Source organism: Alligator sinensis, unplaced genomic scaffold (genome assembly GCF_000455745.1).
Source record: "Alligator sinensis unplaced genomic scaffold, ASM45574v1 scaffold115_1, whole genome shotgun sequence".
Lineage (NCBI taxonomy): Eukaryota > Metazoa > Chordata > Crocodylia > Alligatoridae > Alligator > Alligator sinensis.
This window is the reverse complement of record NW_005841895.1, coordinates 2,933,655-2,947,088: the sequence shown is the minus strand read 5'-3', so window position 1 is coordinate 2,947,088 and position 13,434 is coordinate 2,933,655. Positions and strand designations below refer to the sequence as shown.

General features: G+C 42.1%; 1 long non-coding RNA gene across 1 annotated transcript; it reads right to left on the bottom strand.

Moving 5' to 3' along the window:
* Nucleotides 1–147: 147 nt before the first annotated feature.
* Nucleotides 148–2,327, bottom strand: LOC102377711. The gene is made up of 3 exons (XR_323177.3): nucleotides 2,260–2,327; nucleotides 1,777–1,884; nucleotides 148–1,081 (listed from the first exon to the last, which is right to left on the bottom strand). It is a non-coding gene; the product is annotated as an uncharacterized LOC102377711 (long non-coding RNA).
* Nucleotides 2,328–13,434: the final 11,107 nt, after the last annotated feature.

The following is a 13,434-nucleotide window of genomic DNA, read 5'->3' as shown; positions in this document are numbered from 1 at the left end:
GGTTAGTGCATTTTAACAAGGTTACCAAGTCACCATGCTATATTATAAAGTGTTTATCCCACACACTAACCAGTTACCAAATAGAGTATTAAATAATTTAAAAAAACAGTGAAGCTATGTAACCACCTCTTATAGGTGTGTCTGCTATGTAGAGGAGTGGTTTTGCTGGCTATTTATTTAGCCCAGTTATTCAGTTGCTTAAGTTAACATGCATATGCAAATACTCGGGATGTTCCCTAAACTATGATTCTTTAGAAAAGCTGAATATGGGGAGAGGCAAAAATTCCCTCAGTTCTTGTCTGGGTTTTCAGAAATGGAGCAGAATTTTTATAAAGCTTCCTATTTGTTAGGGCACGTCCACTTTATTCAACAAAGGGTCCCTCCCTTCTACACAGGGTGTTTTTTGGAAATGTGATTGCTGCTAGTAATACAGAACAATGGTTGAAAGAAATTAAAGACTAAGTCCGATTTAAAAAAGACTTTTCTTATCCTTAAACTAGCCTTTTATTTTTGCACCAGAGCACTGTTGGAAGTCCCTATCTTTTTGTGGACTACATATAAAGAAATATGTTCCTTTGACTTTACTATTTGGACATGGGAATGATGTGTTTGTTGGTCAGATTATAAGGGAGACTCTTTTATTTGTTATTTCAGAACCTGACTTGGCTTTTATTTAACTTCTGTTTGCACTCCTTTCTCAGCCGTGTGAAGGGATCTCGACACTCTTCTAGGGAGTCTTCAAAGAGAAGCTGACAGAATCATGGTGGAAAACCTATTTCACCATAACTTGGCTAGTTAATTTTCTAGTATATGTGTGAGGTAGTTTTTTTGCTGGTAAAAATCCTCTGTTAACAGAACCTTCCTTTCTGCCCCTCTGCTAAGAGAAAGAAGAATGGATCTGGCAGCTGATCCCTGGAGAAGCTAGCGCCTTCCAAGGGTGCAATTCATGTCCTGCCAGTAAAACATCCATAAGTGTTCATATGTGTGCATGGACTTGTCCCATGGTGATGGTAGCTCCTGTCTGCCAACAGAACTTCCGACAGAAGAGGTGGGTCAGTATATACAAGGCCAGAGACAAGACCTGGAAAAGAAGAGCATTTGTCACCTTAAACTTGCTGTAGCTATACTAATGAGATGAAATACCTTAAAACAGACATCATTTTAACACCTTCCTCTTGACTGTCTAAAACAAGAATTGCATTGTTTTAACTAGTGTGGGTACAGAGGTACTAATAATATCACTTCTTCACACGTGCAAAGGAGAATCGGTTACATGGGTATAAACACCTTCATAAATCACTACAACTGCACTTATATTAAGGCTGTACTGATGTAAAGATCACACTTCTAGCCTATCCGGATACCCAAATGTTGTGTCTGTCTGTGTTACGCATTCAAATTAAACTGAGAGTAATACTTTTCAACTGCAACTGTGTATATGGTTCTCCAGTTTGTGACTCCAATCATGGGAAAACCAGGAGTAATAGCCACAAACTCCTGGAAGATGGATTCAGGCTCAACATTAAGAAAAAATTCTTCATAGTCAGGGTGTTCAGACTGTGCAATAAGCTCCCTCCAGAGGTGGTGCAATCGCCTACCCTGAAAATCTTCAAGAGGAGACTGGACGGTTACTTTGCTGGGGTCACCTGACCCCTAGTTATCTTTCCTGCTTGGTGAAGGGGGCTAGACCTGATGATCTTCCAAGGTCCCTTCCGGCCTTACAATCTATGAAAAGTGCCAGCCTCAAACATTCAGAAAACCTTGGGATTGACTTACATGTAAAACAGCACCGTCTCAAACACATTTGGGGTACTTCAGTTACCACCCAGGTTGTGGAACATTCAGGTGCTAGTCAGAGATGCCCTCAGGCTTTTCTATACAAACCTGAGATTGGAAAGTTATTTTTAAAAGAATAAAAGCTGGGATTGCCACATATTCACTTAAGGACAAGAGCGGAGGCTTTACAAAATGCACTGAACGCCACAGGAGTCCAATAATACCATGGAGCCGCACTGTGCTACTTTTTCCTCTGTCTACTTCTGATTCGAGACAACTCAGCTACCATGGCAAGAATGTGGTGGCAGTGGGAGATGAGGCTTTCTGGTGCCCCATACTCGCCCTTCCCTTGGGAAGGGCAGGAATGGCATTTCCTAGAGACTGCCTTACCATCACCACACCATCCAACCCCAGCAGGGTGTAGTTTTAAGTCATGACCCAGGACCATGAGCCTCCACCTTCTCTATAGCCCCTTCCCTGTACCTCTAAGATGTTATGAGCAGCGGGTCCAACCAGGTGATGCTATCTCCTTGGCTGCTTGCAGCAGATTGCCAGCTTTGCTGCTCAGAGCCCTGTTCTTATAATAAACAGCTGGGCCCTGTTCCCAATCAGGCAGTTGTGCCTGATTGGAAGTGCAGTCACCTGCAAGCTGCTCCACTGCTTGCTCATGCCCCTGTGAGTAACAGAGCCCAACTTGTGCTCTGTTACAACCTCCCTTTCTCTCTTCAGCTATATGAAGGTAAGTGTCATTTCTTAGCCTGTATTCATTTTGAGAAAATGTATTAAATAAAAAGTTCCTTTTTCAATAACTAATCTCTCTAGAAGTCAGATAATATGGGGTTCAGTCACAAAATACCTGTAGTGTTGGGTTTTCTTATACTGGTCATAAAATGTCTGAAATGATGTACTTATTAGGCGCATCTACATGAGATGCTATACTGCCATAATGATGAGCTACAGCAAGGTAGCATCAGCAGGCACAAACCATGACACCAAGCAATGAGCTACTGCACAGTACCTCACTGCTACTGTGCAGTAGGGTCAGAAATGACCCATGTGCTGCTGGGACTGCGCAGTTCCAGTGGTTACTGCGAAGTCACTTACTACTTTCTGAGGCAGGGGCTGGGGAGGGAGGAGGGTCAACAGCCTCTTGGGAGGCTGCTGGAGCACCCCCACCTTCTGGCCAGGGTTTGTGCCTGTGGGATCGAGTCCCTCCGACACAACAGGTGTATGCTTCTTGGGTTCAGTGGTGCTCTAACTCATGGTGCTTTCTGGAAAGTGCCATGAGTTAGAGTGCCTCCCCAACAGGCTGCCTAAAGGTCTGTAGGTACCCTGTGATTAAGGAAGATTCCTGGGAGGTGTGTGGGGGATGACATATTTACATCTGTAATACAAAACAATTAGCTGTCGAAAATAATAGAGAGCATTTGAAATTGAGTCAAATGGGACCTGGAACATAACTGTGTTCCCAAAGAAAAGAAATGCAAAATATCTTGAAATATCTAGGTGTTTGGTTAGGGTCTTATCCCCAAAAAACATTTTAAATGACTGAAAACAATTGCAAGTGTATGTGAAGGCATTTCACTACTTTCTAAAATCATGGCAGAGTAAAGAGAGAAGGAACCATTCTTTTTGACTCTGAGCTAAAATCCTTTCAGTTCTGTTTTGAGTGCTACAACTAAATAATCTATGCTCATATGGAAACATAGTTGCAGAATGAAGTAAGGAGAAAGTGGTAGATTGCTGAAAGAGAAGAAAGAAAGCAAGAAAGAAAGAAATCACCCCAAAACATATTAGAGTAAAATTATTTCATCTAGTCTGCATGGAATATCTAACTTTCAGTATATATGGTTGCCACTAACTGCATAATAAATTCAGTTGGTGCCAAGTAGCAGAGCATAATGTAGTCAAAAAATCAACTGTACCTAGAGAACTCAAGATCTGAGAATTTAACTCTACATATAAATGTCTACAGGCATAAAAATAAATATAGAACTATCATGACATCCTTACCCATATATTTTCTACCCAGAAAACTTGCTGCCACAAACTCCTACTTCCAATTTACATTAAGGGAAGTTCTTTTTTCTTGCTGTCAACACTAGGCCAATTTTTAAGTAACTCTAATGTAGCCAGGGCACTGACCTTAACCACTGAATCACACTCATTTACGAGTTTGGGTCTGCAGTCCTTGGGCAAACAATCTTCACATGAGCAGCAAAACTGATTTCAGCATGACAACTATCATGTAACAAAGAAAAGAAGAAGAAAAGAAATGAACACTATTCTATTGTCCTTCTCTAATTGTTCATATGGCACTATCCTGGGTTTCTGAGTTATGATCATAAATGCAAAAATGTTAAAGCTAAACGGTTCCTTTTTTTTCCCCCCTTTAATGTGAGGTTACATAAATGAAGAAGTAAAACACACAGCTTGGTATGTGGAGATGGACTTCTGCAAACACTTTTTATATACTTCATTTACAATGACCTTGGTGATTTCCAGACTTGATGTAAACAATGAGATGGAGATGAAGCATCTATAATGTGGAATGCCCAAACTGGAAAACAAGGGGGAAATCTTTAAACACGGATGTGGGTGGTGTTCAATACATGCCAATTGTTTTGCAGAGTATCATTATGCAAATCGAATAAGGTGATCAGTTTCAATGGATGGCTTGGATTACTTGGGCCCAATTTATCTACTGAGTTTTTAGGATCCTGTTGCACAAGGTCCTAGCAAAGAGTTCCTCCAGGCAACACGGTGCACTTATTCCTTTCCACCCCAGCTCCAGTAGAGAGAAATATTATGTCATAGTGGACAGGGGCATGGCATAGCTCCATTAGACTATGCTAATCATACTTGTCACTGGTGTAGGTTACATCTGGAAGCCTATATCAGCTGGAGCTGGCCTTGAGAATCGGGGAACTATGACAGTCTACCATATTTTGGGCCTACTCTCCTATGTTCTGAGGACAATTCTGGTGTAGGGTCAAAAAATTTGTCTCTCTTAACAAACTCTATCTTGTCTCTATTTGTCTGTCTCTATCTTAACAAACCATAAAGTCTTTGCCTTCTGGGATGGCCTGCATAAATTCCAGGCCTATGTTTTATGGGAGACTTTGGATGTGTGAACTCAAAGCCCGATTGGGGAAAAAAAATGTTAACACCTTTACTAAATGGTCCAAATTTAGCTGATAAAAAGCAGGAAAGATTTTGCCACTGCCTTCAATGCACGTGAGACTCCAAGTAAAAGCTCAGCATCCCACAAACTCTAGCTAATATTGGCTAACATTTCTGATGTTTCAAATACTTGGGTGTTTTTTTAATTCCTGGTAGGCGCCTACTTGCATCTTTAGCCACCTACCTAGTCTCAACAGTTGATTTAGGACCTGGACTTGTAAGGAACAGAGCACACAGTGCATTGCAGGATTGGACCCTATTTATCCAGGAAGCAATGAGAAAACAAATGTCTTTTTTTAGACATATGCAATATGTCTGTGTCAATAACAAAAATTGTCTCTGCCAGTAACAAAGATTTTATGAACAGGTTTCCCCTGAAGGCATTCAGAGCAGAGTCTTTGAGTCATTTCAGATATAATAATAATTTTTCCTCGTATAACAAATCTTGCCAGCAAGTCTGTGCTTTTGTCCACCCTAGGGTTTTCTGGCAAACACTCCCCACAGCTGCTGACACTATTGCAGCTCCTTCCATGGAAGTAATGGTGGGGCCAACAGGCCCCATGACAGCCAGCACCCTTAACACCCTGCCAGCTAAAACTTCTCTGATGTCAGATACCTGACCACCTTCCCATCATTACTGTATTGGAACACCTCACCATCTTTAATACTCCCATCTATCCTCGAGGTAAGACAGTGCTATTAGTTATCTTTGGAGACGACAGGCACAGAAAGCATGATGCCCAGATATGTTAGGTGCCCAGTTCCTATTGGGATTTGAGTTCACATGACTTGCCTAGCACCACACAGGAAGCAAGGGACAGCGCACGAAATAGAGCCTGTATCCACCATGCTAACTACTGGATCCCCCCGCCTTGAGGGTGTATGTTAAATCTTCAAGGGTTTATTTTTCTCTTTTTTACTTTTTCTTTCCCTCCCCTGGGGTGGCCTATTTCTGCTTCCACTGAGTTCAATTAATCACCCCTCCTGCTTTAGCATGGGGTAGCCAAACTGTGGTTTGTGGGTTCCATGTGGCTCCTGAGCAATTTAAATACAGTTGCTGAAGAGAGAGGAGGAGCTAAGTAAAAACCATTATTTTTCTCTCTGTTGGCTTGTGATTGTCTATTTCTGATTTTCTCCTCATTTATTTGAACAAGTTTTTAACAACATAGTCTCATTTGAGCCACAGCCCTATCATTGACTCTAGCTATGTGCAACTCAAAAATTTTGTGTCCTGGCTTGGTTATCACAGCCTTCCCTGCAGTAGGATCCATTCCCAAAGGTACAGGCATAAGGCAAAAGTGTGTTTGGCTAAGTACAGACATTCAAAAAGCCTGCGCCTGAATTGATTCAATCTTTGCAAATTAATCTAACCTGCAGAGATTGAACCGCCAAGCAAATGAATAGATGTTCACTTTTGATTCCAGAAATGCAGGCACACCCCTGCAGTGGCTCAGGCTAAAAGCCAGGGAGTGCTAGAGCAGCCCTCCCTTCCCTTCCACGGTGGCCAAAGGAAGCTGAGCTGGGGGACAGGGGCTAGTCTGAGTATGTCTGGGGAGGGGTTTAAAGTCCGATTCTGGACTGCAGGGACCCCAGCCTGGAGGTGGAGGCAGGAAACAGCCCTTGCCAGGCTTTTGGGAGGTGGGGAGCATGGCCAGACCCTGGCCCCCAGCCAGATGCCAATCCAGCATGGCCCACTGAGGCAAAGGGGGCAGGGAGGGTGTTTATTCCACCTGCAGTTCCCCTCTCCCTCCAGGGTCTGCCTGGCTGAGGGCAACCAGCGGAGGTAGCAGCCAGGGCTGGCAGACCCCAGATGGGGTCCTTCAGTGGGAGAGGGGAGGGCCGGGGGAATAAATCCTCTCCTTGTCCCCTTCAACCCAGGGAGCCATGCTGGGCTGGTGTCTGGCCACACTCCCGCTCCTGCTCCAGCTAGACAGCAGCGGGGCAGGGCCAGCCCTGCTCTCTGAAGCAGACAGCACAGCCCAGCCCAGCCCAGGGCTGCAGATCATGCTGGGATGCTGGGGGACTCTGGTTTAACTTAAATCAGGAAAGGATCTGACACAGAAGTTCAGTAAACCAGTTTGATCTCAATCAGTTAAGTCTGATACTACATTCAACCAGGTTTATCTTAACACAGTTTTGGCCATTTTCAAACTGAATTTCTGTTTTGTTAAAGGTTTAAACCAATTTCTGATTACTTAAACTGGTTGATGTGTAACTTCTGTCCCTAATCTTCGAGTGCTCAGCACTATCTCATCACCAGACATTCTCGCCCCTTTGCCAGCCCCTAAATTTCCACATCTGTATCTCATATCACCTTTGTACTTGAAGAGCAGAGGAAGAGTATCTGAGTACTAGCAAGCATACCTCTTCACTGAGGTTTGCATTCATGTTAGATTGCCCCTTCACTTTTATTGTTGAAAGTTATATACAGTGGAAGTAAAGAACCAGGAAACTAAGCTTACAGAAAGAGGCATTGGCACAGAAGGAAGACATCCCACAGCAGCAAATATCCTGCATAAATAACTGTATGTGATACTGCATGGTCCATATCTTGGCTCTGGCAGGTTGAGGGTTGCAACTAGGTTCTCAAGAAAGCGGTGGGAGGAAAATTAAGCTTAAATGAATAGGTAAGCTTCACTCTGTCTGTATGCTATTTTGCATGATGGCAGTTCTTTCGCCATTAAACCTGCTTTTTTTAATCACACACAGGATCTTAAGAGCAGGGTAGGCTGCTGGAGAGAGCGGCATCAATAATGTGTTTAAACAATTGTTCTGTGTATAAACAGACCGGTGGATTTTGCCACTTGGCTTCAGGTTGAGCAGATTCTTTGTCATGAACTCATGGTAAAGAATCTGCTCATCCTGAAGCCAAGTAGTCTAGTGCTTAAAACAAGGAGCCAATACTCCCATTTTTGCTACAGGATCTGTGTTACTTTACATGTGCCCATTACTATATTTACTTGTAACTGTCTCTCAGTGGCATTGGGGAGCGGGGAGCTTAATTAATTGATCTACATTGACATGACAAGCAAGAGAAATCACCTTCATAAGAGCAAAATGTTAGGTACTGATCCTGAAAATCATACATAACTAGGTGAAACCTTGGCAGGACTGCAATCTTTCGGTAAGGGTTAGTTAAGCTGTTGCATACAACATTAAAAAAAAGGGTGAAGGAATTTTCTACTAATGAATGGGAAAAAAAGTGCTAGAAAGAGAGAGAATGAGCACCAAATAAGTGCATTGGGGACTGAAATTAAGTAGAAAATAACAGATGATTCAGGAAATGCTGAAAAAAAATCTGTAAACATGCAAATGAATGTGATTAATCTGTGTTCATGCCTCTTTAGGGTTTTCTAACTGTAAATATTCTAGCAAATAGATTTCTGTTTAGATTGTTCACTGAAATGACTAATATTAAGCAAACGTTATTTGCAAAGAGTGAATTTTGAAAATGTAAAAGCAATGTTTTCCCATCAAAACTAAAACTTGTTTAGATGGGAAAAACATACAGCCCCCTTCACGCCAGCTAAGATGGCAGGAATTTTGAATGACCTAGTGACCAAGCTAGTAACCAAAGATGACTTTAAAAAAAATACTCACTGAATGTTTTTTGAGTAACAAAACTTTTGGATTCATATTTACAGGTTGGTGTGCTGTTTGTGAATGGAAGCAGAGAAGGCATTCTTTGAATATATCATTTGTCGAGAGCTGTTTGTTTTCCTAGCTCCAACAGCCATGCTCTTTAGAGGATGCATACACTCTGTCCTGTGTAATGCAACCAGAATTAATTACAAAAATAAAGCAACTGAATTTTTTAACTCAAAGTAGCAAAACCTTGGGACTTTCTGAAATGCAATGACTAAAATATTTATTTCTCTTAATAACATTTTACTGAGCAATAACAGCATGCTGAGGTGTATACAGTTATATAAACCATTTCTGCCCCAGTAAGTCCTGCAACTTCAACTTTGGGACATAAAGAAAATATTTTATACACATACAGTTCAAATATGTCTAGTAGCTTCTTTACCAGGACTGTGATTAATTGAGCCAGCCAATAAAAATCATATAATTTTGTTCTTTCGCTGTCTTAGGTCATTGGAGTCAACTGAGCTTTGCATGATCTCGGAGAGCTACCATTTGGTTTCTTTTGCAGGATGAGAGCCATATTTTGCACTTGTAACAGGGTGGCCGGGTTCCAAAGCATAGGCAATAAGGATAACTTACAGCTCTGGCACTGTCAGATTTGCTCAAGCAAAGAACACAATCTTTAGATCCAGTTGAATTCAACAGTTGTATTTATTAACAAAGTGGCATCCAGCCAGAATCCTAAACACGTAACCTGTTCACTCATAATGGCTGCCTTTGTGAGGATATCTGAATTTCTGGAATTCAAACCCACCAATTTGCTCAATGAACCAGAAAACATTTCATTTTCTTGGCAAAAGAAATTAGAAAAATGACCAGGCTTGCATTCTTCTAAGCCTATGATAAAATAAAATTATTTTTGAAGCCCTCCTCTTGAGGATATGGTTGCCTGTGGACATTCTGATTGCCTATGGACGGTATCATCAGACAATTCAGTAATGAAACAATAGCAAACATGGCATTTTCCTAGCATCTCATTCCTACAAGTAGCCTGAAATACACTTCTGCTAGCAATGCAGCATAATGTTCATAGAATCATAGAAAATTAGGGTTGGAAGGGATCTCACGAGGTCATCTAGTCCAACCCCCTGCTCAAAGCAGGACCAGCCCCAACTAGATCATCCCAGCCAAAGTGTTGTCTAGTCAGCCCTTGAAAACATCCAAGGATGGAGCTTCCACAACCTTTCTGGGTAACCTGTTTCAATACTTTACTACCCTTCTAGTAAGGAATTTTTTCCTAATATATAATCTAAACTTCCCTTGTTGCAACTTGAGACCATTGCTCCTTGTACATGCAAGAGGTTTATGTGATGTAACCAAAAAGACTTTTAAAAATTTGCAAAGGATTTTTCTTATCTTTGAAAACTGGCACTCAGGGGAGGTCCCAGACTATGGAAAAGGGCAAACAGTACCCATCTTTAAGAAAGGGAAGAAGGAGAATCCAGTCAGCCTCACCACAGTCCCCAGAAAAATCATGGAGCAGATCCCCAAAGAATCCATTTCTAAGCACGTGGAGGAGAAGGTGATTAAGAAGAGTCAGCATGGATTCACTAAAGGCAACTCATGCCTTACCAACCTGATTGCCTTCTATGAGATGACTGGCTCTATGAATGCAGGGAAAGCAGTGGACATGATATACCTTGACTTTAGCAAGGATTTTGATACCATCTCCCACAGCATTTCTGCAAGCAAGCTGAGGAAGTATGGGCTGGATGAATGGACTGTAAGGGGGATAGAAAGCCAGCTGGATGTCTCACAGCCTCTAAGTGAGACATAAAAATAGCTTAGAATTATCTTAATAGTTTTTCTCACCATATTCATTTAGCATTGCTTTGGACAGAAGAGGCCTGATCTAGAAGTTTCAGCCCACATTTTCAAGCAGATGTATGAATGGAAGTTTGGTGTGAGAGGTAACATATAAGAAATGTCCCAGTGAGTCAAAATAGTGACAAGTAGGAGGAACTCACTCAGCGGAAAAAAAACCATGTAAATTCTCTTCAAGGCTGGTAGCAAATGACTTCATGGTGTGTATCACTAACCTTACATGATAAGGGTGGGTGAGCATATAGGTAAATGCTTTCTTCCCATCGTATTTCCAATCCAGCAAGTGTAGTTGATTGTGATGAATGATTTTTCTTCCATTCTCTTTTCGTGTCATTCCTGTTACAGGGTTAATTAGTGAACACAAATGTAAAAGCGGTTGGTAACTATGATATCTTTGCAAGGGAATACTTGGAATGGTTCGTTCTCCCAAAGACGGGGAGAAATGTTTGGAGAAGATCAGGTTTTGAATATTAGGTTGCCGCAAAAAATATCCTCAAACATCAGTAACCAAGTAAACTGTAATTAAATTACAAACAGCAACATTTTTAATTCTAAGCATGGTATCTTTATTTCCACGTGTATTTGCTGGGATTTAGCATCTGCATTTCAGCTGTGAACAAACAATGTGAGGGACCCATTCTCTTGAAAACAGCCCACATTAGATTTGTTTCCTGTATAGAGGATGGGTAGGAGGTGTGGTTTCCCCCCAGACATAAATTAGACATGAACCTGGTAAAGGACACGTCTGGTGGCATACAAATAGCAGACTAGAAGTATATCATCCACTTCCCAGGTCCCAGATAGCGGAGATAAAGGAGTCTGGCCACCTGCCAGAATGTCTACCGGAAGCTGTTCTCAGCTGCTTTAAGGAGAACTGCCTTGCTAGGTGGTTAGATGATCCAGAAGGAGAGTATGTTCAGGATCCCTTACCTGTCTTAAGCCTGCAGAAAATCCAGATCATATACAATCTAAAATAGATAGACAACAGCTCTTCAGACACTGCAAGGTTGGCTGAGACCATGCAGACCATCAGCAAAGTTTGAAAGCAGATGTGGCCTTTGATCACACGTGCATCTGGGAAGGGGAAAAATATGCCCTGATCCAGTCCTTGGGGAAATTTGGGTTTGGCGTCATTTGATCTAAGATATTTTGTTGGACACAGCCTGAAACTGCTTCACATTTGGAAGTCACAGGTGTTCTGCAGGTGCCAAACACCTTATAGAGACACATACTCCACAGATTTCACAAACCTGGTGCTAAATGGATTTCTTTGTCTGCTGTGTTTCTGAATACGATTTTCTTACAGTACTCGGCATAAAGGCCATTGTCTGGGAGGAACACAAGGAAAGACAAATTTATTTCTCTCTGTTAATTTGAGTTCAGTGCTAAAGGCCCTCCCTAAAAGCTAAACAAAGCATTAGAATTGCATTGTGCTGTTGTTTGTGGCCTCTCCTTTTGTCATATAAAACTTAACTATATTTGATTAGAGTATTAGCTCGCGTTCTTTAGTAAGTAATGTTTATCTAAGTAGTTTTCTCACAGTTCCCATGTCCCAGTGACCCCAGTAGGAGCATGACACTTTGCAGAACCCATCTTCACCTCCCCCGTGCACTAATATTAAAAGTGAAAACTGTCTGTATGGTAAATGGACACAATGTGTTCCTATCTTATCCCCATCTCTGAAAATGAAGACAAAATCCTCCATCTGAAGTGCTAACAAAGTGTATTGCATACTAGGGCTGTGCAAAGCTTTGGTCCCTGATTCGATTTGGGAGAGATTCGACCCAATTCAGTGACCGAATCTCCAAATCTGAATCGAATCAGAGGATACTTTAATCTCTCCAAATTGAATCGGAACCCTTCAAATTGATTCAGAGAGATTTGGAAAGATTTGGAGATTCAGACATAGACATAACTATAAATGTTTTTTCTATATACCTCTAGGTAGTAGGCGGCTTGTGAATGCTGCGATGCTGGGGTGCATGGAGCATCCCACAGAAGCGTGGGGAGCTCTGTAGTGCGCTCAGCAGCAGACCCAGAAGTGGACCAGAAGCACTTCAGGTCCACTTCTGAGTCCATCCTCCTGCAGCTCCCTGGCTTGGCGACTGGTGCTTCCTGGGTCTGAGGGGCGCCCGCGGTTCCCCCGTGGCTGATCGCTGAGCCGGGGGCAGTGCAGGGGGAACCTCTTAGTGCGCTCCCCAGCAGACCAGAAGGTGGACCAGAAGTAATTCCAGTCCACTTCTGGGTTCACCACTAAACACGTGGAGAGCCCCCCCACACTCCTGTGGGATACTCCATGTGCCCCAGCATCGCATCAATCACGAGCCATGCTGGTACCTGAAAGTATGTAAAAAAAATATTTCATAGCTGTGTCTATGGCTGAATCGCTGATTCTCTGAATCAGCATTGCATCTACAGCTGAATCGAATCAGGGACAGTGATCCGAATCAACAAATTGAGTCACTGTCCCTGATTTGAGTTGAACCTGAATCCAAATCGAATAGGGCCTACTTTGCACCCCACTATTGCAAACCATCATGATACCCACCAATTTGCTCAATGAACATGATTTCAGAATAATTTACTGCAATGAACATGATTTCAGAATAATTTACTGCAAAAAAACTTAAAGAAGAGGAAAAAGTTTACGCCTTCAGTTTGGCTGTTTGATAAGATTTGGTAGAGACAGTGTGGCCCCTTAGACAGCTCTACCCCTTATTTTCTGGGTGATCTTGACTGAAGTCATTCCTCCCTTCCTCTTCCTATATTTACCCACCCATGTTGACATCTTTTGCAATGTTTTGAGGTACATAGATGGAAAGCACTAGAGCTGGTGGCAGGGCAGGGGGGAATTACATGGAACTTTTTCTTTCCATCTAAAACGTCCAGTTTGTTAAAACAGAAAGGTATTGCCAAGACATATCAGTGTCAATAAAAATATTTTTAAAAGGCTAGAGCAAGGACTACAGCCTGCTTTCCACATTATTAAGCTATTGGACATCC